We start from the raw sequence: 27,441 nt of genomic DNA, 5'->3' as shown, positions 1-27,441 counted from the left end.
GAGTCGGTGTGTTCTGCCTCTGCACTGCACGGGTTTCATCTGGGATTCTCCGATTTTCTCCCACTGTATTGGCCAGAAAAAAAATCCCAATGCTGAAAAATTTCCCACAAATAACCCAATTTGGATCAATAATAACAACCACCATTCTGCACGATGTGGCAGTGACGTCACCATGGCGCTTGTGCCAGGCTACGTGCACTTTAAGGCCACGTGGAGCAACAATTGGGATCACATACAGCAGCGGCGGCGGCAGCAGCAGCAGCAACAATGCCCCCCTCCCGTCACGCAAAAATTGGCAGGACTCTCCTGCAACAAAAAAAAGTATTGAGACTCGCCAAGGCTTTCGTGGGTAAACGAGCGGAGCTGGTAATAACAAAAACACAAAATAAGCTTTTGAACTATGGCGGTGCATGAAGCGCCAACTAGCCGCTAACCTGCATGTGCTCTCAACGTCGCAGGAATCGCGCACTGGCTTGGCAGGCATCATCGGGGTGCAAGCGTACGAATTAACCGGTCGACTTTTCCCCACCAACGCGAGAGATTTCACGGCATAAAAAAACAAAGATAAAGATTCGCCCGAACAGACTTTTGGGGCAAGTATTGTTAACGAGACCTAAGAAGGCCAGCACGGCACGCAAGGGACTGGGTGGCCAGCACCACGCCCGGCTGCACTCGTCTCCCGAGTGCCGATGTTTTCACTTATTTGAGGCCGAGTCGACCTGGGGGAGGACCCAGGACCAGTGCAAATAATCATCACTGGTGTTGACCGCGAGCGGGAATCGAACTCGGGTCATCGGGTTCATAGGCCAGCGTTCGAACAGCTACATTAGCACTCACGACACACACACGAACGCATCTAATCGTGTGTGAAAAGGTTCCAAACGCACGCTTCTGCTATGGACGGCACGACAACAATGGCACGGTTGTAATCAAACTGGGGACAAAGACAGCGGGAAAACAAAGCGTGAAAAAAATCGCACTTCCCAACACGCGTTTTCCGCTTGTCCCGCGCAAGCGATTGGTAGCGCTCGCTCGCGTCAGGCGAGCGGCAGGAGGCGGCTACGTCTGCAGGCCGCGATGAGACACACGGTGCTCGGATGGCAGCTCTGCCGGGGAGGGCGCGGGCGACGGTTCGGCCAGCGTGTGGCCGGTATCCTCTCGGGTGACAGCCTAAGAGCAGCGCAGACTTCACTTTGTATCGGATCAACACGACAGGAATTATCGTGACCCCCACGTTATAAATAGACCGACAGATGAACGGACGCGTGGGCGGGTTTTCTCTGGGCTTGGTCCCTGACAGCAACGCGACCTAACACCAACATTCAATTTATATCGGATCAACTTTCCTGGAGTTATCGTGACCCCCCCGTGATACGGACGGGCAGAGCTAAATACAAAGAGCGAGCCCCTGATAGCAACGCGAGATGATGCTGGTATCTTGTCGCCGCTGCGCCGTCTACACACGAGTTATCATGAATCCAGTGCTACGGACACGACAGATGGACAGAAAAAGAGAGCTAAACGCACAACGCTTTCCCACTCGGCTTGGAAAGCAAATTAAAACAAAACAAGTTACATTGCTCGTTAAGGACGGACAGGCTGAAAAGTTTGCACTCCAAACACAGACGTTGTTGTTGCTCAGCCTGCCACTAATTGCTAGGTATGTTTACCAAGTATTACAGGAACTCTAGGACAAAGCTGCTAACTGAACGATAAAACACTGTTTCCGTTAATTACCTGCACGGCGATTAACAGCGCCGCACCACATCGCATTATTACAGCAATTAAACAAATAAAACATGAGGACGCAAATGGGCAAAAGGACATAAAATATACTCTTTGGTTTTATTCGATAAAGTCACAAAGGTAAAACGAATTAAAATAAAATAAACAATTAAAACACGACGTTTCGGAGGCAACGCAAGCTTCCATCTTCAGGTGGGACCAGTCACAGCCAAAATCGCTCCACCAATTTTGGCTGTGACTGGTTCCACCTGAAGACGGAAGCTTGCGTTGCCTCCGAAACGTCGTGTTTTAATTGTTTATTTTATTTTATTTCGTTTTACCTACGTGACTTTACCGAATAAAACCAAAGAGTATGAATCCTTGCAGTCACGAAAGCTTCAAATCTAGGACAAAACATATGTGCATGCGGTCCATTCAGGATACGTGATGCTGCCGTGGTGTTTTGAATGAAATAAATAAATCCTTCTGTGCGGAGCTTTGAGCACGTGGTGGGTATTCACCTCTGGTTGTCTTCCCGCACGAGGCCAAAACATTTTTCACCGCTAACGGAATTCATCCCCAATGTTGCAGCACCCTCTCGAGAAGGAGTCTTGGGGACTCGGTGAGGCCTTTCTGGATAAATAACGAAGATATTATTTTTTATTGATGCTGCAACAAGTATGTAAAGTGAGGGAAATAAAGTATTTGATCCCCTGCTGATTTTGTACGTTTGCCCACTGACAAATAAAATGATCAGTCTATAATATTAATGGTAGGTTTATTTGAACATTGAGACAGAATAACAACAAAAAAATCCAGAAAAACGCATGTCAAAAATGTTATAATTTGATTTGCATTTTAATGAGGGAAATAAGTATTTGAGCCCCTCTCAATCAGATTTCTGGCTCCCAGGTGTCTTTTATACAGGTAACGAGCTGAGATTAGGAGCACACTCTTAAAGGGAGTGCTCCTAATCTAAGCTTGTTACCTGTATAAAAGACACCTGTCCACAGAAGCAATCGTCTTTTTTTTGTTCACCTGATGACGATCGCTTGTGTTACGATCAAAACGTCGTGACATTTTAATTAGTTTTTATTCACTTTATTTGTATTATTTTATTGTTCTATCTACGTGACTTTACCGAAAGACCCAACGAATATGAATTCCTGCAGTCAAGAAAGTTAAGTCAAGATTTATTTATTGTTATTTACAATTAGTTCACACAGGAAAGCCTCGCCGATTCTCAGGAGGGTCCACCAAGTTTTTGTTTCCGCAGTAAAGGGTGATGTTGCTGCTGACGCGAATGATGATCCCAACCGAGTCATTTGCAGCGGGTTTTTTTTGGACAGCATTAGTATGCTTTGATCAATATCAGTGACATTGTATGGGGGGGGGAGTGTTTTTACATATATATCGTTATGGGAAGAAAACGGGAGAACCTGGAAGAAATCCATGCAGAACAGAGGGAGAACAGACACACTCCACAGCAGATGAGATGGCATGGAGTAGAAGTCGCAGAGTTTCAGAGGTCGCAATGGGTCAAGAGCAACTGTTAAGGAGCAAGGAGAGAATGGAAGAGAAGAGGAGCTGATCCAGCAGTGGGAAATTACAGGCCGACTACAACAGATTCACGAAACTCATGGAATCACAAGAGAACTATCGACTCGCATAGAGACCCACGGACTCACAAGAGATACAAAGATTCCCCGAGGAGATGAAGCGAAGACGACTGGCAGTTGCACCGCCTGCGCTGCGTTTTAGCTGCCCGGCGCTCTGCTCGTTGTCGTGAGCGTAGATCCGCCACGACTGCCTCCAAACTGCTCAGTAGCGTCCTTCACGAACCGAACATCCTCAAGTCCACTCGTAAAACGCAACAGCCCGTTTCTTCCATCGCCCATGTCGTGTCCGTTTCGCCCCCCTCTATCCGGAGCCACACACACACACACCATCACCATCAACTGCACAAAGCGGAGAGAGAGAGAAATGGACGAATAGAGTCAGGCGCTGGTGAACCCTGGTGAACCCTGGTGAACCAGAGCCAACGATGCGAATATTAAACCTACGGCCCCATGTCGGCACAGGCAATTAACCGGACACATGAACACAGTGACAGAGTCCACTTAGCGAGCGCAAGTTCAATGTTCAACCCATGCGAATGTCTCAAGTGAGGCAAAGAAGCGTGCAGGGAGAGAGGCGCGTACTTGGAATTACACTGACAGACAGAAGGAAGAGGAAAACGTGGATTCAAGAACGTACATAAGCAGATTGAAGACATCGTATAAGGTGAGCAGCTGAGTAGGTAGGTAGGTAGGTGGGCGGATGCGATGCTGGGTAGGTGGACAGGTAAGTGGGCGACTGGATAGTTCGGCAAGTGGGTAGACGTGGGTAATTGTACATGTGCATGTTGAACTTCTTCCGCACCATACGTAGATAACCGTGAGAATTGTAGGTGCTGGGGAAGGACAACAAATGAAACACAAAAAGCGGTTCTAAATAAATTACTTTTCAATCTCGACGATTTAAAAAAAACGAAAGCTGAAACGTGTGAAAATAAGAATGGGGAGGTTTGCTTAATAATACCAACACCCGCCATTCGCCACCAAGTGACAGTGACGTCACCACGGCGCCTGTGCTGGGCCAGGTGCACTCTCAGGCCACATGAAGTGTCTTAAGGCTCCGACGACCAGGAGGCCACGGGTCCGGACCCCAGGTGCCATGGGTCGACCGACTGAGACGACTGGCATCTGACCGACATCAATCCGCGACCGAGACGAAGGAGTACGCGTAAGGCTATAGGCGGCGGTGCTCTGACTGTAAAATAAAAAAGGGGGCGACGGCCGGCAGTCGCGACACGACGGAGGAGGCAGCTACAGGAGCGGGCGCGTCCGAGAGGGGATACGTCCGCCGCGGAGACGGAGCGATTTTGATCAGCTTGCGTGGAGCCGGGCGGATGGCTACGTCACAGGATTGTGAGAGACGGGGCGGGGGGGGACAGCCTATGTAGGCCCCAATCCAGCAGTGGAATGGGCGTGGCCATTGATGCAGAGTGCATGCCAAGGTGTGTACAACAGCTGCAGTTTCTTGAGCCAGGTTCGGAGCGAATGCGTCTCCTTATTGGGAACTCCACGTTCCTGTGACGGAGGCAAGTCAACCCGTCTCACAAAGGAAAGGTGAGTTGAACCCCTGACCAGAGCCGAACTGTTACTCTTACAACCGTGAGTCGGGCAATCGAACTACAATGATTTGCCACTGTTACCAATCCCCGAATTGTTGGGAACCTGGGTCTCTATTCCATTTAATAATCTATTATTTACTTTTGCCACTCCGGGTGAACGTAGCGGCCTCTAGTGGCTACAGGGGAAAAGGGAACTCGTTACAAATGACATGTACAAATCTAAAAACATGGAATTTCTTGCATGTGCACGAGGTTTGAAACTTTATTGCGAGGGACGTACAGGTACTGTACGAGACTGCATCTTGCTGCATGGGCCCACAACATAACCCCTGCGAGCCTATAACACCTGTCTGTTATGCACAGTGGTCACCCATCCGAAGCACTACCCAGGATTCAAGCCTGCTCAGTTTCTCAGGTGATCTTGTCATAGGCCACACGCATGTAATTCACATGACATCAAAACTCAAATCGAGGCAACAGCGAGTGCAGCAAATTGCCCGTGAGTTCACGACGACTGATCGAGTCTATCTGTTGATAATTATAATTATTAATATGATTATTAGGATGACCAAACCCAGCGAACTCGGTTTTCGATTCCTGGCCATTGTTAACATCTGTGCGAACCGGTCCCTGGGACTCCCCTAGGAGCACCTGGTGCAGTGTGTAAACTCTACAATGGGGCGACAAACGGGCAAGGGATTGAACAAACACACCATTCCCTCATCCGCGATGCCGGCCTTAATAGGTGCTCGCTAACAGAACTTGCACCAAGAGTCTGTACGGCTGTAGGGGGATCTTTGTCTTTGTACCGTGGTGGTGTGCATGCGCTTACCTCGTGACTCTCTATTGTGTCTGTATTGAGGTGTGTGGCCGTGCGTGAATAGCTGGAGGATCTGCCAGCCATCTCAAGTCAGTCAACCCTTTGGCACCTAGGTCTGTCCTGTGACCTGTCAACGAGAATTCGACACTTCACGTGGCCTCAAAGTGCACCTGGCCTGGCACAGGCGCCGTGGTGACGTCACCGTCACTTAGTGGCAAATGAAGGGTGTTATTGTAGTCTGTCTATTGTGGTGCGTCTACTTTGTGACCGTCTCTGCTGTCTGTATTGTGGTTGAGGTGTGTGTGTGTCTACAGTGTGGTGGGGTGTTTACCTTGTGTGTGTCTATGTCGTGTGTCTGTTCAGAGATGAGACTCCCGACTAATGGTGCTGTTAGTATTCAACAGTCATGTACGGCTGTTGTGGGGGACGAAATCTCTAAGTCTTTGTCCTCAAATGACAGGAAACTCAACAACAGTCCGTTGATTATCAAATCACAGCAACTCTCCGTGAATTCACCACAATAGTAATTTAATCCACGGCTTAAGATTATAATCAATAGTTTCATCATCACCATCGAGCGCTCGACATCCGTCGCTCAACATTGCTACCGACACCAACTCGGGAGCGAACTCCCCAAAGCACGTGGAGGATCGCGGCCCGGGCAAAACCGGGGAGAAAGCGAAAGAGCGAGGGGAGAGGGCGATCTCAAAAAATAGGCAGCGCGCTTAATGGCCACCAAAACAAAAACACGACGGAACGAGCCAATCACCGTAGCCTGGCCCTCCCCCGCCTCTCTCTCTCTCCCCGTCCCGCCGCAGCAAGACGAGCGAACCGGGTCACGCTTCCCACGCGCGCGCTCGGGTGTGTTTATTATCCGCCCTCTCTCTCGTGTACCGGCAAAGCCATGGAACATTCTACGCGGAGGGTTCCCCACCGCGGACCAAACCGAGAGGCGTTTGCCGCCGCATCTCCTCTCTCTGTGCGTTCATCTCGCACGCCGTGTTGCCATTCACACGTGGTGCTGCTGCTGCTCGCTAACGGCACTTGCCCCAACAGTCTGTGAAGGCTATACGGGAGGGTCTTTGTCGTCTCGGACAGGGGGCTTCCTATCCACTGCTGAGACTACAGCCCCCGCCGAGTTCCATTCTCGCCCACGACCAATAACAAACGCGGTGTTCGAACCGGTCCTCCCACCTAACTCCCCACCCTCAACCACGCAAGGTTAGCACGGTCTTAAAATTTCGTTTCCTGGTGCTGGTGGGTAAACATCAGCAAATGTGGAGACAGGCGGCCCAGGTGTGGCGTTGTCGGCCGTTCCGGCCTTCCAAAAAGCACTTGCCCCAACAGCCTGTTAAAGGGCCACACGGGGGATCTTCGCACTGTGCTGCATTTGTCTCTCGGACGAAACGAGGGGCATAACATTGTCCCGACGTTTTCGTTCGGCCGCGTGCCGTGCTCGGTTATATATGCTGCCGCCGTTGGCTGCGATTCATCTCCCCGTGGTTTTCGTTTGAAATGCAGGCAGCCAGCTAGTTACTCAACCAGTCACACAACAAGTCAATCAGTGACCCAGTCATTCCACTACTCAGTCACACCACAAAGATAAAGATCCCCCCCCCCCATATAGCCTTAACAAACTGTGAGCAAGTGCTGTTAGCGAGCACCTATGATGGCCGGAACGACACCAATGCCGGCCGCATTGTGTCTCCCCAGGAGCGACATTTACACACTGCACCAGGTACCCATTTGAGGCCGAGTTGACTTAGGGGAGGCCCAGGGCCGGTTCAGATAATCGTCACTGGTGTTGGCCGTGAGCGGCAATCGAATTCTGGTCGACAGGTTCGTAGCGCAGCGCGGTAACCACTGCACTACAGCTCCACCCGTGAATCACAACGCGCGCACACACACACCTCCATCACGTCAGCCTCGCCACGCACGCCCGCGGTGAACATAAACATGGTTACACAAATCACCATCCGCCATACCACCATTCCATCGTACCACAATATCACCCCACCACCGTACTTACTCGACCACAACACCATCGCACAACCAAAACACCGTACCACCATTTCATTATACCCAACCCCCTACCATCATACCGCTCATTACGCCACTCTCCCAGAGTATCAACCACGACAATAGCCACCGTGGCGACGACAACACAACAGCCCCGAAACGAGTGGCACATGGGGAGATGAGATGAGCCGAGGAAAAGAGAAGGGAGATGATGGGAGGAGGAGATGAAGACGCGTGCGCATTACCTTGCACAGCAGAAGGAGCAGCAGCACCATCCCCGGGCGTCACTCGCTCAGCGGACAACGGAGCGTGGACGCGCGACAGCTGGCCTTCTCAAAGCCCCTTTGTCCAAGACGAGCTCATTGGCCGGACAACCCCCCCAACCGACCACCAAAGCTCCCCGAACTGGCCGGCCACCGGGCCAGCCACCAAACTAGTCACCCGACCAGCTAGGAAGCCAAGTCGGTCGACCCCAGCCAGTCAGTTGGCCACCTAAACCAACCGGCCCACTAAGGCGGGCAGACAAATGTTGCCAGTCAGATAGTGAGGCGATCGTCGTAGCAGCTTAACACTCAGCCAGCCAGCCAGTCAGTCACCTAGCCAGCAAGGTAAAGTCACCCAGCAAGCCACTCAACCGGTCAGCTAGCCAACCAGAGTACCAGTTAACCAACACGTCAGCCAGCTACTCAGTCAGATACTGAGGCAGTCAGTCAACCAATCATCTAGATTGCTAGCTAACTCATCCAGTAGGCCAGTAAGCTAGCTAGTCACCCAGCCATGCCACAATCACCGAGACCGTTACCCAGTGAGCCCGTGGCTACGGGACGCGGGCAAGTGGTGTTGAGGTGCTGGGGTCGTCCACACACCAACCCCCTCTGTTCGCAGCAGCAGCAGCGAACGTCCGAGCAAACAAACAAAAAAATCCCAATGCAGCGAGCGGCCGATAGATCCGATCCTTGTGGAGGAAGACGGCGGTGTGGCCGGGGTAGAGGGGGGGAGGGTGAATGTCGAGCGAGACGAATCTCTCCGGTGGAACGCCACAGCGCAGGATGAAGAGAGAGAGAGAGACGCACGCGGAGGGAGACGTGTGGGTCGTAGCTTGTGTTGTAGTCGTAGTAAGCAGGCGGGCAGGAGGAGAGCGCCAGTGTGCGTGCGTGCGCGAGAGAGCGAGCCGTGTGAGCGTTACGTACAACCGAGGGACCGCGGGGTGGCGGACGAGAGCGAGAGGGGGGGGTGAAGAGGCGGTGGTGAGCCGCAGTGGCAACAATGCGAGTGAGCAACAGTAGAGCGGGGGGGAGGAGGGAATGGTGGGGAGGGAGGCGGCACGACATTGCAGAGTGGGAGGGAGGAGAGAGTGGGAGGGAGGAGAGAGGGGGAGGGAGGAGAGAGGGGGAGGGAGCAGAGAGGGGGAGGGAGCAGAGAGGGGGAGGGAGGAGAGACGGGGAGGGAGGAGAGAGAGGGAGGGAGGAGGGGAGAAAGAGTGGGAGGAGAGAGTGGGAGGAGACAGAGAGGGAGTGAGGAGAAAGAGACGGGGAGGGAGGAGAGAGTGGGAGGAGACAGAGAGGGAGTGAGGCGGAGAGGGGGATGAGAAAGAGAGGGGGAGGGAGAAGAGAGTGGGAGGAGACAGAGAGGGAGGGAGGAGAGCCACACGCACGCAGCGAATGGGAGCGAGCGCCGGGTCCAAAACGAGCAAAGCGGGCACAACCAGCTCGATCCGGTTGGGCGAGTGCTGCGTGAAAGCGTGGGAGGGATGTGCCCCAGGTCCATGTTGTTTAACGTGCGTCGGGACGGACGTTGTTCGAAGGAGGAAGCGGCTTACCGCCTTCACAACGCCACCCCGAGCTCACCAGCGTGGCGACGTATGGTTCTGACATCCACGCAGCCGCCACCCCAAAAACAGCGACGCAGTGGTCGAACGCACTCTGCCCTGCGAAGCGGACAGACCCAAGTTTGATTTCCTGGTCAGGGGGACTCGCATCATCGGTGGCGAGCGATGTCAGAATCGTCCACCACTACAACCACCACCAAAAGACAAAGATCTCCGCCCCCCCACCAATTGCCTTATAACAGACTAGGGGAAAGTGCTGTTAGCGAGTGGCAGCACCTATGAAAGCTGGTGCACGGCGCAAGCGGCGGTGGGTGGCCAGCACCACGCCCGGCCACCTTGTGTCTCCTCCAGTTGCGATGTTCACACGTCGCGCACACGGCACTCACTCATGTGAGAGGCTGAGGCGAACTAGCGGGAGGCCCAGGACCGGTAACGATCATCGTCACTGGTGTTGGCCGTGAACAACTGAGATCTGCTTTGGTGGCAGAGTTCGTAGCGCAACGCGCTAACCGCTGCGCCACCGCTCCGCACAACAACAACCACCTTGACCACCAATAGCCGCCATTCGCCACTAAATGACGGTGATTGTCACCACGGCGCTGGTGCGAGGCCAGGGTGCACCTTGAGGTCAAGTGAAGTGTCGAAGGCTCGCTGACAGGTCACGGTACAGACCCAGGTGGTGACCATGGGTTGACTGACAAAGATGACTGCCAGACGCACCACCTGTGTCACCCCCCACTGTGCCAACTTGAGGACCACCACCTAGACCACGGCCACGCTCAAATCACCTGAAACAACCCGCAACAGCGTCCTTGCCCCGCACCTCCAATTAGCGCGATTGGCTACGTCCGGTACCGAAAGAAGTTCAACATACGTACATTCAACGGGACAGACACAGGTGCCCATGAGGTTGACTGACTGAGATGCCTGGCAGATTGCACCCGCCTGTATGATGCCTACTGTGCCAAAGCAGGTACAAAGCACTGACTGACTGGGTCACAGAGGGCATGTGCCACCAGGCCTGGCAGATGGGTTTTAGTTTTTCAAGAGGGGGAGTGGTGGGGTTTGTCTTAAACAGGACTTTAGATTCACGGCTTTTATTGACGCTTTCCCTAACCATCTGGAGGCGAATTGTACAAACAATGCCTCGTCTGCTGGGGCTAGTTGAATAACAGCAATCATTATTGGCAAGTTTGCAAGTATCTTTTGAATCTAATACGATGTTTCCCACCCCCACACAAACCAAGATTAGATATTTGTTTGCTACATCTACAGATGTGTTGACCGTGAGTATGACATCTCTCGGTCAATTAAGACGTGAAGGTTTTCATTTGAATGGAAACACTCAGAAGTTCCAGGACATTCCCAGTTGGTTAAGGAACCACACGCGCTCCCTCGCCCCGTCTCCGAAGATTTCAGAGTACGCGAGCGAACTTGACTCTCTTAATTTGACGCAAAGGTCGACGCTTACAAAAAACTGGAGAAAAAAAACCGTAGTTGTGTGGCTTCTACAGATTTATTCTCGAGTCGCACATTATCTGAGACTGATTTGGCAGTGGTGCAACAAACATTAAATAACTAAACGAACAAAACTCACATTCATCAATAACTGTGGACTTAAAAAGGAAATGCGCATATATAATAGGCGACGTTTCGGGTGACAGTCCTTCACAGTGCATACTTAATTTAAACGTGCTATGAGGAAGGGCCGTTGCCTGAAACGTCACCTTTTAATTTTTTTCCTTTCAAGGCCACGGTCTTACACTGATGGACGTGTGTAGAGTTTGTTTCTGGAGTTACACCGTTTGTCAAGTCATCGTTTCTTATAGCTCACTATCGAATGCATAAAAGCACGGTTGGCACCTCCGAGACCCACTCACACAGAGACCCATGGTTTTCTTGTCCTTCCCCCGCACCTCCGATTAGCACGATTGGCTACGTACGGTGCAAACGAAGTTCAACATACACACTCAGATGGTATTCCGATTGATATGGGTTGTATTTAAAGGAGTCACGTGGCACCCTGCAGCGGCTACATTAATCAGTACAGTAAAAATACAGTGTATCTTATATATTGAAAAAAAAATACTCAAATCATCGCCCTGAAACGTGACAATGTATTCTATCACAAACGGGCGAATCATTCAAAGCCCGTATAAGTGGCGGTGAGATAAATATTAAAAACACTTGGAAGGACTGGGTTGTATCCTTGGTTCTGAACTGGCTACAGAGAAAGGCTACGCAACTTAAGAAACTTGCAGGCACAGAGTTGGGGCTTCCGCAGATTTCTATTCGGATGATCTTGGCCGAGGAGGTTGGGGGTGACGAAGAAGGGGGGGGGGGCAAGGAGGGGGAGTACTGGGCGTGACCATATGCTCTGACGTCGCAGTCACCTCGGGTATGAGAGGCAATAATAGAAAAATCTGTAAACTTCCCACGCTGCCAGCCATCGTACCCTTCTGCCAACTTTTTCGCTCTGCTAATTGTAATCCTGTTATCGCAGTCATCGCCATCGCCGCACCAATTAATATTTATATCGCGCGTCTGCCATGCCTTACATCTCGCGGTGCGGCTGCAAGCGCCACCCCTCATGGCATCTGGGCCCCCCCCCCCCTCATGGCATCTGGGCCCCCCCCCCCGGGGTGGCAGCTGTCTCTGTGCGGGCACTTGGGGTTAAAACACGCGGCATCGTCCTGCAAAACGGGGCCTTCGTCTGACAACAGGAAGCAACGTTGCTGTGTGTTACGCCAACTGAGGGCGAGATGTTAACTACCTCGCCTGGTAGACGGAGGTTCTGTGGGTTCGATCCCAACCCTGACGCCTGCTGTATATTTGCAGTGTCTCTCTCCCTCTCTCCCCGTGGTCGCGTGGATTTTTCTCAGGGCCCTCCAGGGGTTTCCCCTCCACTTTTGGAATCAACATCAAGCGTTTAAGAGCATTTGGCAGCGATAAATTTCCACGTGATGATGAGCCGCTTTTTGAGAAGCGACACAGCTCGACATAGCTAAGTAAACAAACAATAAAAGTAGTTTGAGTAATTTAGCAACGTTCGGCCGTGACACCGGCATGCATGGCCCAAGTCGTGGAGTATTTAGACTTGGGTGTAATGTTACGGTGACTACACCCCGCCCACCGCAGTATTAACCAGGGTGACCACCGAGCTGAAACCGTGAACCTCCGCGATGAAGGTGCCGCTACCACTACTCTATAAAAAACTATTTATTATTTGACCAGGAAAGGCCCACTGAGCATACGTAGCTCTTATTCAGAAGCGACCTGGCCCATCAACGAAGTGGGCTTATCATCGTGTCGAAATTTCTAGACGCAAAATACTCTAAAACGCGTGGTGATGTTGATTCTAAACATGGAAGGAAAAACTGGAGGATCCGGCGAAAAATCCACACAACCACGGGGAGAGAGAGAGAGAACATGGAAACTCAAAATATACAGCAGGCATCAGGGCCGGTATCGAACCCACGACCTCCTGCATACCAGGCGAGGTAGTTAACATCTCCTAGCCACCGTGATGATGAGAGAGGACACGCAAACTCCAAATATACAGCAGGCGGCAGGGTCGGGATCCAATCCACGACCTCCTCCATACCAAGGCGAGGGAGTTAACATCTCCTAGCCACCGTGATTATGATGAGAGAGAGGACACGCAAACTCCAAATATACAGCAGGCAGCAGAGTCGGGATCCAATCCACGACCTCCTGCACACGAGGCGAGGTAGTTAACATCTCCTAGTCACCGTGATGATGATGAGAGAGAGAGACACGCAAACTCCAAATATACAGCAGGCGGCAGGGTCGGGATCCAATCCACGACCTCCTGTATACCAGGCGAGGGAGTTGACATCTATTCGTCACTCGGCTACGTCGCCGCCCACGGAAGAAAACATTTTACGGGGACAGGGAAACACGACAATGCGCAATGCGTGGATTCTGTTACGCTCTCCAACATCGCGGTCGTCCACCTCGGAGGTGTTTCACGAGCAATTACGTCACGATGTCAAACGCGGTGACGTCAAGCGGTGAATTCATCATCACCGTGACGAGACGCCGATGGCGCAATTGCGATGATATTCACAATTCTTTAAAAAAAAATCATTGTTATCATTGTTATTAAAAAGCCAGCAGCGCCGGTGACAGATTGAAGTTTTTTTTAAATCTGTTGCTCGGATGATGGTCCCATTTAACCGGTTGTCCCGCTTATTTTACACGGGAGATCCTTGGGGCTGCTTGAGCAACAACAACAAAACATAAGACAAAAACGTAAACATTGCAGAGAACGAGAACAGCGAGGAATAATGCACCACAAGCAGTCTAGCCGTGGAAAAAAGCATGGCAAACGCTGACGACGATGATGATGACGATCGTATTGTGAAGGTGGATTAAACCGGTGACCTTAGCCTGAACTTTTTTTTGCCGAGTGACCAACCGAGCAATGCAGATCACTATTTTCAGGGCAAACCGACCCACAAAACATCCTACGCTGAGGAGCACACACGGTGGTACACAGCGTCCTGGCGAGCAATAGGTTCACGTAAGCAAGCTACGGAATGCAACAAGCATCTGCAGTGCTTTCCGATATGCTATCGCATTGCCTGTTAAATCATTCAAGTATTATTAAGATTTTTTTCTTCTAAGCGCTATGTCAATCCATTGCTGAATTATGGGAGGGGAGCGGCTCCTCACACCATGTGGGTCGTGATGGGGGTTGTTTGACCATACTTCACTGTGCCGGTTGGCCACGGCGGGGCTCAAAAGCATGGAATCATAGAGACAGGAGTACGGTACAACAATGGCTATTGTTGCATCCAACCACCACGTGGACATGCAGCCACTCGAGGCGTCACGCAACTAGGCATCCATATTACTCACCGCTGATGTTAGCCGTGGCCAGGAACGGAACTAAGGTCACGGGGGTTTAGAGTGGAGCATGCTCGCCGTCTAATTGGCCCATGCTTAATTGTCACGATCACCACCGTTGTTAGGACAAAGCGCAGCTCATTGTCGCTAATTGATAGAGGCATGAAAGGGATCACCGCCCACCGCCCCGAGTGACATCACGAGTCGTCACATTCCGTGGTCGCGGTACGATGCGAGGAGGATCGGGGGTTTCCTCACTCGTTCAGAAGGAAATTGGCCGACCTTGCCAATGCAGGCAGGACCCTCCCGATAAAAGAGTCGTGAGACTCAACGACATTTTCCTGGACAAATACAGGCTGGCCAATAATCTAATTTTACATTTTGATTTAAAGCTTTCGTGACTGCAGTAATTCATATTCTTAGCTCTTTCGGTAAAGTCACCGTTTTTAAAATAAAAAAATTAATGCGGACCGACACACCTGATGACGACCATTTGTGTTATGGTCGAAACGTCGTGAGAATTTTTATTGTTTTATATATATTTTATTATTTTATCGTTTCCCTTCAACGTGACTTTACCGAGAGAGCTAAGATTATAATCTAATTTTGTTGTATTGTTTGTTGTATCGTTTGTATCTTCCGGTTATTGTATTGTTTGTACTGCTTATTTGATTGGCTCCATCTGGGTGAATGTTGCAATTGCATTTGATTTGCATATGTAATTTGCATACGCTGTACATCATCAATTGTTATGCGTATATCATGCCTTCGCCATGTATTTATCGGGAGAAAGCCTGAAGACTCCTATTACCACTTTTCCACCGGCACATCCATCCAAGCCACGCCAGCACCAGGGGGCCCCCCATAGCACGGTAGGTATTCCCCACCGGTAATTTGCCGAACCGAGCAAGAACCGAACCGTGATAACGACGCCTTGCCTCACAAGCGGCCGTGTGAAATCTCGCTCGGGCGCCCAATCAGGGCAAAGGAGCAGGGCTAACACATTTTCCCCAACCGTAGGGCACATTGCAAACCAAACCGAAGTGCACACCGCAAAAGCAAAGAGCACGACGCAAACCTTAGGTAACGTTGCAAATCATAGGCAGGCACAATTAGGCTCGCGGTAGGGCAAGCAAAAGTGCGACAGACTTAAGCCACTGGGCACAGTGTGTCCCGTAAAGAGTGCCGACTCAAAAATCGGGTTGCCGAGCTGCAAATCAACATCGCGCCATCGCGTCGGGCTGGCTCGGGCATTCTTAATTTAGCAGTAGAAGCAGCGTGCACGCAAACACACGCGCGCGCGCGCACAACACGCACGCACGCACAACACGCACGCACGCACGCGCGCACACACACACACGCGCAAACGCATTCCAAGCAGCTGACTAGAGAGCAGCCTCGCGCGTCTGCTTTGCCAACGACTGCGCAAGGTATGAGTAAAACGCCTCGTTTTTTTTTGTGTGTTTGGAAAAAAACCCCATTAAATTTGTAAAGCAAGTAGATGGGGCGAGGGGTGGGAGGCACGTCCGTCCCGTCGCTGAAATACAGTTATATTGAGGTCTAAACTGTCGATGACGAATGTGCATCCCCCGTTGGATTTTTTTTATAAATTGGTATCCTCAGCTTCAAAGTGATGATGCATTGGCCCCTTTCCGTCCGTCATGTGGCGGCGGGTGGGGGTAGTGGTGGTCACTCTACGGTAAGTCCTCGCTGAACGCGTGGCGGCGTTCGAACGACAACGTGCTTTCGCGATGACGTGGTTTCTTCTTCTTCCATTCGGGAAACACTTTTCGCACAACGCGCTCCGCTGTAACACGGTTTCTGAGCTGTCGACAACCAACTCATTTCTTGAGCTACGCAGCTCAGCGAAGTGATACAGCAACGCGGAAGGACACCACCGTGACGGCGTACGCTCAGTTATTTGTGCCGCCATGTCAACGCGTATGTGCGCAGTGGCACATCGCATACCGCCGAACGTTAACATTATTTACGGGGGAAAATGGTTCCGCTGCACACGGCACTGTTCTGGAACGCATCCACCGCGTTAAACGAGGTCTTACCCATACGCATCTCTCCTGAAGGCGGTCCAATGTGAACGGGACGTTGGTGTAAAGTCATGTTGCTCATAGGGCTCTCGCCCGAGAGAGAGAAAAAAACAGTCACTTACATCAGAGGTCTATTTCCCAAAACGTATTTCGTCTTTTGCCTTCCGTACCGCTAATCAACTACTTCCGAAAACCAACACACCTCGCACCTCCGACTAGCACGGTTGGCCAAGTACGGTGCGAAATAATTTAAACGTACGTACATACAAAGCATCACAGCATCCATGCGTATGTATGATTTTCTTCCTGTAAGACTCGTACAAGCAATAAATCCTCCACGTAAATGAATGTTTTTGTAAAAGGTCATGCAAGAGTGTGGAACATGTATTACCGAAGACATCACGCCGGGTCTAATGGTCACGGGGCTGAGGGGGGGGGGTTTAAAGGCACAATCCCAGGGCCATTTTTCGGCTCTGCGGGTCTCTGCAGCAGCGAGTGTGAGGGCTTGTTTAACAAACGCCGCTTGCTGGGTTGCCCGATGCTAAAAGGCAAATTGGCATCAACAAAAACACAGCGGATGTTCCCATAAATCATCGCACTCGGCACGGCCGGGCAACGTTGAACAAAATTACTGCGCGAATGTGGGTCAGCCTGCCCACAGTTTTGCAATCGTTGTAAAACTGTGGGCCGCCCCCGCCCCCCCACTTCAACATATGGGGGTGCTAAGCAAAATGCCACGAAGATAAATCCCGGACAGGTTTTGAGTCATCACCGCGTAGCTGACAAGCTGCCTCTTGCCGCAGCGCTCAGTGCTCATCATCTGGCGGAGCCGTTTAAAAGCAACGCCAAGCTCAGGGGGGGGGGGGGGGGAAATCAGAATTTTTTAAGACAACTATTTTTATTTTGCCAGCTAAGGCCCCACTGCGCTATGTAGCTCTTTTTCACAAGCGACCTGGCTACCACAAATGATAGCTCAACAAAGTGGCTTATCATCGTAGTAGCCAAATACTCTGAACACGTGACGTTGATTCTAAACACGGGAGGGAAAAACCGGGAGGACCCGGAGAGAAATCCACGCGACCATGGGGTGGTCTTATTTTTCACGGAGCGTATTATAATCTGGAAAACACGGGAATTGTTTAGATATTTAACACATTAATCGATTGGCGGTGACCCGGGTCACCATCGTGACCTGGAGGTGCCAAAACCTCCATAACTCCGAAACCAGAAGGCCTACGAAGACGGGAGATGTCACTGAGCCCGATACGCACGCCAAATATGGAAATAAAAAACACACGCAAAACACCCATAAAAAAGGGGGGCTGCTGGGGATTTGTGCGTGGCAACGGCTGTTTGTCGCTTGTTTTGAAAGTACATCGGGATGCTGGTCTGGTCATTCCCCAGCACGTTCTGCTTCTTACGGGAGCGGCCACCCTTGGCTTTGGGAGCGAGACCACTTGGAGGCAATGGCGCACCAGGAGCTCTCTCGGTACGGCCGGCGGTCATGGTCTTGCTGGCGGGATCGACATCGTCGTCGTCATCATCGCTCCCAGCGTCGCCCTCCGGCAGGACAGGGTAGTACCAGCGATGCTCCCAGAAAAAAACCTTAAACTATGCCCGGCCCACCAATATTTTGCGGTGACCCGGGCTACCGCCAATCGCTTCAAATAAGCTTTCGTGACCAATATTGTCCATAACAAAGGGTTTTTTTGGGTTAGGTCGTGTAAATAAAATGTGTTGTTAAACCCACCACCACCTGATACAGTCAATTAGTAAGGTTTGTCACGCGAACAAAACGTGCCAATTAGTTTTACTACTTCAGCACATTGGTGTGTTGGAGAGCAAAATTGTAAATGCTGTGGGTTTACTCTCCAACACACCGGTGTGATGAAGTCGTAACTAATTGGCACGTTTAGTTGACGCGGCAAACCTCGGCAAAAATTGGGATTCTGTTTAAATGCTCTTGTGCACGGCGAAACATGTCCAGGTGCTGCTAAACGCCAATGTCTAAAAGTCAAGAGAGGGTTTCGGGAGAGAGTTGGTGCAGGTTTGGTTACTGTCGTCCCTCCTCCATTCAAGGGGTGCACACAACAACGGTTTTTACGATCACGGTCCACAGTTTTGGTCACATGGCTATGGTAGCACGACTGCGGCTTTATTTCGTCTTTGCTTTTCGGGGATGTGCACGCCAGCCTGCTGGTGTTCCTGGCGCGGTTCATGGTTACACCACCGGTGAACGTCAAAAAGCAGGCGGTGCGGACGCTTGGGTCTCGAAGGAGGCGCTCAATCCTGGACATCCGCGTTGCTGAAACTCCGTTCGCTAGTGGCGTTCTTCCGGATCTGCGTTAGATTCCACTATGGCAACAGCGGCACGATCCCGGATAAGGGGCGATCGGGACTTGAGTTGGTGGAAAAAGTGCGTCGTTGAGGAATCCAATTTGGATTGCACATCGCAGCAATCACCACCCCCTGCTGGCAGACTAATGCCTGAATGCAGGCCAGGTGCTGAGTTACTGTGTTCCGCACAGAGACAGCTGCCACTGGGGGGGGGGGGGCGGCCCCTTTCAAATATTCGAGATGCAATGTAAATCGCTTGTCACTAGCAAAGTGCAGAGACACCCCACCATAAATGCCGCTAAATCGTAAACAAATTATAATTTATGCGGCTGCGGAATCGTATTTTTTTATTATTATGTAAGTATTTATATTGAACTTTTCGCACCGTATGTAGCCAACCATGCTAATCGGAGGTGCGCAATAGTAGAAATTAATTTTATTGTTGTAAAATTGCTCGCTATCCGTTAGTTGCTATTGTCACCCACATCTCTGCCATCTGGCTTCACAACGAGCTTAATCAAACAGGCGAGCAGCGGGCCCCCGTGGATCGTGCCAAAACATACATCGCCCGAGGTCGAACCTACAACCATCGTCATCAACACAGTGACCACCGTACCAAAGTACATGAACATTTACCATGGATACTACGACAACAAATATGACCAGCACCGTCCATGGGGGTGCGGTACCTGTGGCAAATCACACCGTGTGGGCCCGCCCCCCAACGCCTTCAATCTAAACAGGAACTATTACATCTGACACTGTGACGTCGAAGCGAGAGGGTACCCCAAAGCGCGGTGCCCGGGGCAGTCGCCACGATTTTGCCGTAACCCAAGGGGACAGCTCCGACGACAGTCGCTCATCGCCGCTCAGTTACGATGACGTTGCCTTGGCGCTTGTGCCAGGCTAGGTGCGCCTTGATGGTTAAGTGAAGTGTCTATGGTTTGCTGCCAGGAGGTCACGGGGCAGACTCACGTGTTATGGCGTAACTGGTTGTGATGACTGGCGGATCCCCCATCCGTGCTCCCCACTGTGTTATGATGGCAGTCAAAGACAAAACCACAAACAAGCAGGCCTGCAAACGACAATCGCTCCCGACCTGGTCCTAGATTGACTGCAAAATTGCCTTCACCATTTCCAACGTCCTCCGTGAAGGGGATTGAGCGAGATGACTGGGGAGTAGTGAGATGAGATGGGATAAGTAATGAGGGGGAGAGACATAGGCGTGTAACATCGATTCAAATAATAATTTCTTGCACTCACGACACACGCATACAACCGTGCGTGCACGAATCAGCTAGTTTAAATTCGAACACAGTGCGTTCTGTTGGTGGAGTGGCGGCGCAAACGGTTAGTGCACTGCACTGCGCTGTGAACTCGGCAGGCATGAGTTTGATTCCCAGCCACGCCTAACATCAGTGGCGAGTGACATCCGAAGGGTGCCTGGGCACCGCCCGCCCCCCCCCCCTTCCCTTCATCACCAACACTAACGGACCAGCATGAAGCAGTACGCTCGAGCAATCCCCATGACACCGGCACGATGCGGTGAGGCATCCGCCTAACAGTTGATTGACATAGGGAGCTGTACAAAAAACGAGTTGCGTTAAAAAAATTGGTATTGAAAATGTACGGACAATGGAATTGTACTGCATGTTCCCAGGCAGCCTACTTCCTGCTAATGACGCTAAACTCGGCAAACCGATATAAGAGGGGCAAGCAATGTCACGAACGCGTGCATGTGCGCGCTTGTGTGAGTGCGAAGCACGTGCATGGAGTGGTCATGTAGTGGTTAGTGCACTGCGCTACGAACCTGGCAACCCGAGTTCGAATCCCGCTCACGGCTAATATCGGTGACAAATATTGGTACCGGTTCAGGGCATCCCCTAAGTCGGCACAGCCTCAAAGTGAGTACCCTGGAGTGCTCGGGAGATAAACGTGGCTGGGCGTGGGTGCTGGCCACACACCCCCTCGTGTGCCGTGCCGGCCTTCATAGGTGCTCGCGAACAGCACTTGCCCCAGAAGACTGCTAAGGCTACACGTGAGGACCTTGTTGCTCATCTTTGCAGCACTTGAAGTCAATACCGGAGAGCATAGCGCGTGCCCGCATTATTAAACGCACGGCAGTGGAAGGTATGTCATCGGTGCAAAATGCTACTTGTAATCAAATGCGTAATACCTCATGACAGGAAGACTTAGATAATACATCATGTTCCTAATGTTCTATATGCGAGGCCATCACATCACATCATCAGAAACGTGGCTCGATCAGACCAAAGTCAACGCGTCTTTCTGGCCAAACGACAATTGCGTATTGTAATCGTCACCAGCGTCAAACGTGGTAAATCCACTGCCTGACACAGGCTTCCGCAAGCCGCTGCCGCCACCTCTCAGAACGAATTTCATCCCTTGGCTTCCACCCCATTATTGTAATTATTATTGTTATCATTCTTGATGTCCTGCGCAAATGAGCAATGAGGCGGTGCTCATTTTCTGCTTACAACCCTGAGCCAGTGGTGGAAATTCGACACTCCTATGGCGAGGCTATCCCGAGAACACTGTTGACTTCTCCACAACGTGTTGATCGTTTCATAGACCCCGGGAAGATGATGGGCCGAGTCAACCCCTAACGGGCATTTATTTACAACTGCTTTTGCGTTTAGTTTGTTGTCCTTCCCCTGCGCCTCCGATTAGCACGGCTGGGTACGTGTGGTGCCAAAGAAGTTCAACATCCGTACAGGGTTTGAACTCTCAACCTTCTGATTACGAGCCGCTCACTCGACCACCAAGCCACTTGGCCGGTTGTTAAGACCACGTTATATACAGCGCATCGAATGGGCTCTGTAAGAATCAATGCTTTCGTATGCATATACCGCGCAATTTAATGGATTAAAAATCATCCTTGCAGCCACTTAAAATGCTCGACAATGTTCAAAGAAAACTGAACATCAAATCGAACCGCGACCCTCAGTTGCGACTACTTAATCGAAATGCCGTGCGGGGGGGGGAATGTCGCTTCATCTCAAGCACGCCCCAGTGCCACCGATTCAGTGAGAAGATGAACATGGTTCTGCTGACGTACCAGCAGTCAAGGCAAGGACAAATGTCCCCCGTATAGCCTTAACGGACTTTTGGGGCAAGTGCTGTTCGCGTGCACCTGTGAAGGCCAGCACCGTGGCACACGAGGAGAGGTGGGTGGCCAGCGTCACGCCCGGCTGCCTTTGTCTCCCAAGAGGCAATGTTTAGACACAGCACCAAGTACTAATTTGAGGGCGAGTTGACCTCGGGGAGGCCTGGGACCTGTTCAGATAATCGTCACCAGCAGTCAGTATAACAACAACCGCCATTCGCCACTAAGTGGCAGTGACGTCACCACGGCGCCTGTGCCAGGCCAGGTGCACTTTAAGGCCACGTGAAGTGTTGAACACCCGCTGGCAGGAGGTCACGGGACAGACCCAGGTGCCATTGGTCGACCGACTGAGATGACTTGCGGTCAGTATATATATACACACACACAGTATTCAGATGACTGTTTCAATATAAATGAAATGGAAACTCCACGTTGCAAAAGAGCATCGAGAGACGCACGCTGGAAATTACATTGAGACGACTGAAAGAAGAGCACGTGCATTACAGAACATTGGCAAGGTTAGAGACAACATATTGACCATTAAGAATGTAATTTGGCTCGAGCCCAGTGTCACCAGGACACACGCCTTGTTAACAGAGTTAGATCCCACTCCCAGTCAGCATGCCAGCTCCTTGCCCTCTCATATGTCAGCCACCACACTCCCCCAAACCCCTTTTTGCACCCCCACCCCCTTTGCCCACTCCCTTGCCGTGTGTAATTTAAGACAAGAACCGCCAACCCTCCTGAAAAATGCGTAACGAGCCCTCTAAATAAAGACACGTACGACCTATAACGTCGGACTGCGTGTTTAATGTACGGACGTAATCACCCCTCCGATTGGCTACATATGGTGTGAAAGAAGTTCAACATACATACATCAAAAACGTGAACTTGGAAAATATAACAGAAAGTGGTTTGAGGCAGGGCAGCTAGAAGGGATGATGGCCTGTGGTGGAGACTAATAACAGGATGGCAGTCATCTTCTTAGTTCTTTCAGTAAAGTCACGTAGAAGGGAAATAATAAAATAATAAAAATAAAACATTATAATATTATGTTTTTTTTACATAACATTATTAGTTAAAACATAATGTTATGGTTTTATTATTATGTTGTGATTTCCCTTCTACGCGACTTTACCGATAGAACCAAGAAGATGAATCCCTGCAGTCACGAAAGCTTTAAATCGAGAAGGATGGCAGTCAACAAAATTAGCCTGTGCGCAAGGTGCTAGACTGTTGCACTGCGAGAATATGATCGATAGCAATGGCTAGGGGCAAGCCTTCATCCAGCAGTGGATCGATCATAGCTGATGATGATGACAATAATACATTACGAGGATATCCATTGTGGAAATATTCACGGACGTGACAGTAGCGGATACGTTGTTGGACTACGCGTGCAGCGTTAAGCAAACACCTGAGCTTGGGTCAACCAAAACATAACCATGGAGACAAGACCATCGCTTCTGCCTTGACTTTTCTATCTCCACGGGCGAGCACAGAGACACAAATCACAAACATTAAACAAGAGCCACCGGCAAACAACGAAAATTAATCAGCCGGCACATTGCCTCATCGTTACCGCTCAGATGTCACAACACTGCCGTAGATTAATTTCTCAAATGTTATATTTTCACCCGGTTTAACCACCGGTGCTACAGGCATCAAATCATTAGACAAATAATTAATTTGGATCCGTCCCACAAAAGAGCGACGCTTTGTGTTACAGGTGAACGACGGCCCGCAGAAGCGGATATCACAGAGCCACCTCTGGTGCACACAGTAGGGGCAAGCGCTTTCCCAATCGACGCGCCACCCAGAGCAACGTTCGTCACGCGACGAGGGAACCGCTAATTTAGTCAAATTAAGTGCAGAACCAAATGTCACGTGATGGGTATTTTTTGTTGTTGTTGTTGCGCGTGCAGTCATGGGTGATGGGAGGTGGGGGGGGATGCTCAGACCATCAACTTCGCCACGCTTGAGAACCCTGTTTAATCACGGGTGGCTGAATGGATTCAAACCCAGGATTCTCAACGGGACCAGCTCAGTGCTCCGACATTCGAGTGACAACAGAAACCTCCTCGGATGAATTGTGAAAACCACCTTTTCGTTAAAAACCGGTTTACGGGGTGTGTTTTGTTTTTAAAGTCAATGAGATACACATGGAGGCTGTGTACCAGGCTGTGCTACGCAACTTGGAAGCTTCATTCACGAAAGAGTGAGATTAAGTCACGGCCAGGACCACCCTTTGCGATGTCACATGCACATCGTAACAATACAAGTACCGATAATCGATATGTATTTTTTTTTACCCAGGAGAGCAAAAGTCTACATTTTGTTCAGGGCTAGGTTTGAGGTGGGGAGGGTTGTCCCACCGCAGTTGGGATGTTTCATTCAAGAGTCTGGCACCCTGTGAGAAAAAAACCGGAGTTAAACCCAGAGAAAACTCACCATGAATACAAGGAAATAACACTCACACTCACCACCAGCTTCAATGAGATGAAACATTTAAGACGTAATAAAACAAGAGCGCAACGAGCAGCCCAACTAAATTAATCAGCGGCCACATGCCTTGAGAAACTCACATTGTATAGGAATAGGTTTTACCCTTTTAACTGGCACAAAAACTGACACCTTTATTCAAGGCATCATGTTTGCAATAACCACAACACAAGCAGTCAAAATGCAAACAAAAAAGGGTAAAACCTATTCCTATATCTTGTTTCTGGCAAAGGAGGTCTCATAATGTAAAAAACTCACATTGCCTCAGCGACTTCACAACACTTTGGATTGATATTGAATAACAGCTTGATTGATAAACCTTAATAGTTTTTTTTACTCTCACCTCGAGAGGTAACATATCAGGCTGATTTGGCCTCATCCAGGAAAAGGTATACAAGGTGCCTGGAAGATTATCATCATCATCATCGACTACACGACTATTGGCTATTGGTGTTCGCCTGGAATTCAAGTAAATAATTCATCAATTTATTTCTGGGTTCTGCTCCGTAATGATCGAGCCGGTCTTTTTTGTTGCAAACACCTCCACGATCATCTGACGTAGCCAAAGGAATTCAATTGGCACGTGGACAAACGTTCGATGCGGAAAAAAACAATGTCAGCTCAACCAGTAGGTTGAAGAATGATCACATCCAAACTTACCAATTAGATACATTTCGCAAGCAGCTGCGTCAAGCATGTAAAAAGAAAACAATTATAAAATCATAATATCGGGTTGCACAAACCTACGTATTAAGTCGAACAAGTACTTCTAAACAAGCAGATAAGTTCAAATGGCGCAGTGGGTAACAGTTGTGTGGTGACTCCCTGGGTTCGATGCCGGAGTGAGGTGCGCCTCTGTGTGGAGTTTATATTTCCTTGCCCCTGGTTATGCATGGGTTTCCTCTCAAGATAAAAAAATATATAACTGGTACAGTAACGGCCAAACATCCCAAATGCTGATAAATCATCCACAAATTAACAAATTGTTAACATCGCCCCCCCCTCTACCTACTACGAAAACTTGGCAGCAATCTATCGAGTCTCGGGCGAGGCTTTGCTGCGGAAACAAGCGGAATAATAACGAGCTATATCACCATCGCGGGAATAATAGCCCTTAAAATGACAGATCGTCGTGGCAAATCATTAACAACAACGTTGTGTCACATCTGTAGTCAACTTCACGTGCCACCAACAAGACATAGCCCACCACCATCAACGCGTCCAATCATCGGCAGTATCGGCAGCTGCAACCACGTGCCACGAGTTTGCGAACTAATAAATAAATACACATTGCTGAAACACAAATTGTTGTCCGTGCGTTTAACGTCTGTTGCATCGGCGCTGTTGGCTACGTACGACGCGAAATAAGTTCAGCACACTGCATACACACACACACAAACGCGGGTTTTCGTTCAATGCGTTGCATCGCGAGGAACCGGGAAAGGCCTTCGCGACGATAGCAGTGGATTGACCATGGCTGCCGCCGATACCTGATTAAATGAGTTCGCCAGCATGACATCGAGCTAAGCGCGACTCTGCTGATGAGAAGCTGGACGTCGAAACGGTCCAGAGCTGCCTCGTCAATGAAGCCGCACGGACACGGCGCGGTTACGATCGGCGCCGCTGAGACGAGACTAGCGAGTGGCTGGCGATCGCTGGCTGATAATTTCGCTGCTGCTGTCGTTTTTTATCAATGATATTTATGACGCTGCTCCTGCTGCTGCTGTTGTTTTTTGATCACGATAAATATCATCATTGGTTAACAAGACGTGATGACGACGATGACGATTAAACGTAATCCTCAGCAATTTTTGCAACTACAGTACCGACACCGACGCTGGCAACGACGCCGTAACTAAAAAGTAAACCTGTAAATAACAATGATAATACACTAACTTTTTTGTTGTTTAAATAACAATAGTTTCAATGAGAATCACGCCACACTCTTTGACAACAACGCTTGCCGATTAACCCCAAATTCCGGGTGTGAAGCTCCGTCGCCTGACCTTCCCCCCACTCCCGCCCCCCCCGCCCAGCCCGGCCCGGCCCTCCTTACCCACGCCGCGAGGCGATCGTCGCTCACCTCCTCACCCACGCTCCTCACCCTCACCACCACCACCGCCACCCGCCGCCAGAGTCTTCCTCACCACTCCTCACTCACTCCCTCCTCACCTCTTCTCTCTCTCTCCGAATGGCGGACGAACGAGATAGGCCGGGTTTGTACCCCCCCCCCCGCCGCCGTTGTTACGCGATTGGCCGAGACGACGCCGCGTGACCAAGTTCGGCGCTTCTGATTGGGCAAAGCTGGGCGACTACGGTGGCTGCCGGGTTAGAATGGGACGCGATCGTTGGTGGTGGTGGGGGGGGGGGGCGGAATTGGCGGTCGTAAATAAGCGTGGGGGTGAGAACGCGTTTGGAAAATTGTGGTGAATCGATCGCGTTTGTACATTTGAATTCTAATCGATTCCATTATTTCTCTATAGGAATCGAATTGTAGGTTTATTAACTTCTTCTCGATTCCAACGTGTTTTGATTGTTTTTTGTGTTGAAATTTATTTTCACCGTGAGGGGGTTTTTTTTTTGGAGGGGTTAGATCGCGTAAATGTGTCGTTAAACCCGCCACCACCCGACACAGCCAATTGGTAAAGTTGTATCACGTAAACAAAACTGTGCCAATTTGTTACTGGTACAGCACACACATTTACAATTATAATATCTTCACGTTTACGGCCAGTAATTACAACAACCAGCATCATCAGGCGGCAGCCAGAGTTGTGGAGAAATTGTTCACGTGTCGAACCTTACTAATCGGCATTGTCGGGTGGATAATATCGGTCGCGAAAGCTTACGTGTTATATTCATACTAGTGAAGTTTATTTTTAGACCGCTCTATACACCAATGAAATTCCATAGACCCCACTGCCCCAGTGGCGGGCCGTGTATTTTATACATTAGGCATTCAGTGCTATTCTCCCGCAATTAAATCGCCTT

At 50.3% G+C, this 27,441-nt stretch overlaps 1 protein-coding gene across 7 annotated transcripts in view; it reads right to left on the bottom strand.

The window, feature by feature from the left end:
* The window catches only part of LOC116953213 (roquin-1-like), a 73,939-nt gene extending 47,260 nt beyond the window's left edge, over positions 1 to 26,679 (bottom strand). For 3 of the 7 annotated variants that reach the window (XM_032973180.2, XM_076074809.1, XM_076074807.1), the window contains exon 1: positions 7,985 to 9,027. The gene's annotated coding sequence lies outside the window, so the exon portion shown is untranslated. Of the gene's footprint in view, positions 1 to 7,984; positions 9,028 to 25,940; positions 26,456 to 26,506 lie in introns of those variants that run through there. The other 4 variants (XM_076074804.1, XM_076074805.1, XM_076074808.1 and 1 more) reach the window with 4 other exon arrangements.
* Positions 26,680 to 27,441: the final 762 nt, after the last annotated feature.

Source organism: Petromyzon marinus, chromosome 50, assembly GCF_048934315.1.
Source record: "Petromyzon marinus isolate PM22_M1 ecotype Great Lakes invasive population chromosome 50, UKy_Petmar_22M1.pri1.0, whole genome shotgun sequence".
NCBI classification, from domain to species: domain Eukaryota; kingdom Metazoa; phylum Chordata; class Hyperoartia; order Petromyzontiformes; family Petromyzontidae; genus Petromyzon; species Petromyzon marinus.
Note: the sequence above shows the minus strand (reverse complement) of the source record. Positions and strands in the feature narration are given on the sequence as shown.